We start from the raw sequence: 3,777 nt of genomic DNA, 5'->3' as shown, positions 1-3,777 counted from the left end.
TTTTTTTTTTTTTTTTCCGCACCCTCCATTAATAAGGAAAAGGAAAGTAGGGTACATGCAAAAATGTTTAGGTTGATGTTATGCATCCTTTTACTACCAGGGGTATTATAAGGTATTGATTCTATTGTGCACTGTGTGTGTATAGTCGAAGGCGCACTGTTTACGAACAATCTTCTAAATCTTATATAGTAACTTAATAAGATATATACTAACATATAAAAAAAATTTGAAAACTATTTACAATAAACCATAGCGAGTAAACAATGGGCATACGTATCTCCATCAAATACAAAAGATGTATACATAAATAAAACTTAAATATAACAGAAAAGAACTCCTACAATAACACGAAAAGTAAAAAATTTTAAAATTTATATACACAAAATTCACAAACTAAAACAAACAAAAAATAAAATAACTACGTTTCTGGTAATCTAATCTAGTTGTGTTTATATGAGGATACTATGTTATGATTGCTAAGACTCTCCTGGATAGTGCGTTTCATGCCTCACCAGAAATATTTACGCCGCAATGCTTGTAGTGTCTCCTTCAGCCCACGATGATTAGTTTTTCCTTGATGATAAACCAAGGTTACCTCCTTCTGATATTCCCGATATCGCAGGGTATCGACCATCGACCTGCATCCAATAAACCATCCATCTAAACCAATTTTGTCCATTCTCCATAGTCTTTGGATCTTTTCCCATACCGTCGCGTTTCCAACATATCTTACCGGCATTGGGTGGTCCTCTTTAACACCCGGTAGTGACCAGATAGTCGAAATGATACTACTTCTGTACTTGGTATGTTCCATCTTCTGCAACCCCGTGGTTTTTGTCTTCCAAATAATCTGGTACCTCTTTTTGTTGATAATGTCCCTAAGTTCCTCCATTTCCGTCGGTCTTTCATCGTTTGAACTTTCTTCTGCGGACGTCTCCTCTCTATTATGGTTCTCTGGTGAGGCCGATTGATGTTCTTCTTCTGGACTCCACTCCCTCAAGAACTGCCTTCCAACTTCAGACGTTTCCCCTTCTAAGGCGTTCACTATTATCGCTCGCGAGAGCTAATCTGCTACACCATTTTCCTTTCCAGGTTTGTACGTGATGTCCATGTTGGCTTAACAGTTTGTTCCACCTTGTAATTCTCGCTGACAATTTCTTTAGCTTTCCCACCCATTGCAGAGGCCTATGGTCCGTTTGAACCCTAAATCTTCTCCCAAACAAGTAGGGTCGGAAATACTCTATTAACCATACAACCCCAATAGTTCCAAGGCACTGCAACGTGCTTCTGCCTCTGTGGGACGCCTACTAGCGTAGGCCACGGGACGCTCTCCTACCTCACCTTGTGACAGCACTGCTTCCAGTGCGTACTCCGTAGCGTCTGTCGTGAGTGTGAACTGCTTTCAGAAGTCAGGAAATGCTATTGCTCAATTTCAATTCATTGTTATGTAAATTTCCAAGTTTGTTGGTCCATCATTTCTTTTTATGTTTATGTTTCTCTGAATGATGGTTGCTATCTCTTTTTGTCTTATAGTCCTGATGAAGACTTGAAAATCAGGTCGAAACTTCGGCATGAATTAATAATTTTTTGTTTATTTGTGTTTTTTAGTGGACTGCACCCCCGACCATCTTCTCCACTTAATTAAATTTGTAATTTATGTCTTGTTTCTTTCATGTAAATATGTATTTTTCAAAGAGATTTGCACAGTAATAAATGTAGTAGTGTTTGATGAAAATAAATTTTATTAAACTAAAAAATAAATGGTATAGAAATACTTTCTTTGATCATTATGTAATTACCAACAAAGAAAGCATTCTTTCCAAATCATAAAAGCTCATTACAAAAGCACCAGTTTTATAATTAGACGTTTGCATTGTGTTTTGTTCGATGGATTATTAAATGTTAAAGGTTTAAACAATCTGGCCTTGGGGTGCTCTCAACTGGCCACTGCATTATTAATCTTCTAGCTCTACAGAAATTCTTTAATTACATGAACATTATTAATTTATTTTATATTATTGTATGTATGAGGTAACTTGAAGTCCTACCTAAGAGGTTCCCAATCAAACTTAACTACACCTATCAAGTTGATATCATCGTATTGTGAAATGAAGTAGTCAAAATTAAAATTATTAATTTAGAACTATGCCCCAACAATAAGTATAAGTTTTAGAGCAAGTAAATGGCTGCTTGTACCTCGATATTATACCATCGATCAGTGAGATTTGTGCTAAAGTACTAATCATTTCTATATGATTGTCGACTTTGTACGGTGTAACGGGCTTATTCCATAGTTCATAAGAAACATAACAATGAATTGAAAATAAACAATAACCTATGAAATTAGGCAGTAGCAGATTGATGACATTGAAAGGTGAAATGTAATATTATATAGGTAAGAAGATATGTATAAGATAAGATAATTATCGTTGAAAATTCTATGTACCAACTAATTTATAATTTCGATATAAATCGATCTAGGATTTTCTATTTATAATTAATGCTGTCACATATTCAGTTAGGGCGTTTGGGCATCGTGTCCAGAATAGAAAAGCAGACAAAAGCCTAGATAGCAAAATTTGCAGGTAGACCACTTTAGCTTTTTACCGATCAGATAGAATAATTCATTTTTTTTAGGTTATTATAAAATTATGTTTTTTTTTTATATAATGGAAAATCATTCTGAACTTGAAACTGGAGTAATGACCTAAAGAAGGGTGAAGGTTAAAGGTCCGCTTTTAGTTTGGAATCAGCTTTCTGTAACCACGATTCATTCAATCGTTTTCTTTCTCTAAACTTAATAATTAGGTGAATAATACTGTGTAGGGAATACATTTGCATTATTCCTGGTATACCTTCCATCTTATTCCCTTGTGTTCATGTAAGAAATGAAGAAAAATCTTGTTAGATGTTTTTCGAATTTCTTGTAATAATATATTTCGAAAACGGCTCATCCCGTAGTTCTTATTATTAAACTGAAAATAAGCTTTGAAATGTAGGTAATTATGTCGCCAACAGAAATGGCGATGAAGCTATTCTGACTAATGCTTTTTTTAATTTGCAAACTTGTGATAGTTTTAGCACGTTCCTTTATATCAAGCTGGCAGATGCTGAGACCTTAGCCTGAGAGTTGTTGGGCTTGCTAACAATGGGCTACAAATTAAGAGGGTCAATTAGGAAGGTTATTGGCTTTGAATATTCATCCGCGGTCCAAGGTAGCTCTTTGTTGTACTCTACCTAAACCTAAAGTAGAAGGTCCAAGGTTTTCTCTCTCTTATCTATTGTCTAATGAACCTTTGGCTGCTCCAAGATATTTTTCTTGTCGCATCTAAAGCCTAGTAGTCTAGCAGGTCCAAACTATCTAATAGGACATGCATCTGCAAAGAATATTAAAAATTATTTTCTATCACTATTAATCCGGAAACGAATTTCTAGTGTTCGTAAAACTGTTATTAATTATCTAATTTATTTGATAAAGTTAAGAATTTGATTCTTTTTTGTTTTTTTCGCCGATAAAATTCCCGTTAATAATACATACTAGCAAAGCAGGTCGTGCCGGTATAAGTCAGTATTTAAACAGCCAATGAGCACCATGAGGTATTATTTCAGTTAAGAAGTATATCGTGAACTGTAAGGAATAGTACTGCACATGAATCCAAAGGAATAGTACTTGCACATGAATCCAAAGGTATAGTACTGTACTTCAATCCAAAGGAATAGTATTTGCACATGAATCCAAAGGAATAGTACTTGCACATGAATCCAAAGTAATAGTAC

This window comes from Halyomorpha halys, unplaced genomic scaffold (genome assembly GCF_000696795.3).
Source record: "Halyomorpha halys isolate HHAL.00 unplaced genomic scaffold, Hhal_1.1 Scaffold229.1, whole genome shotgun sequence".
In the NCBI taxonomy this organism is placed as follows: domain Eukaryota; kingdom Metazoa; phylum Arthropoda; class Insecta; order Hemiptera; family Pentatomidae; genus Halyomorpha; species Halyomorpha halys.
Note: the sequence above shows the minus strand (reverse complement) of the source record.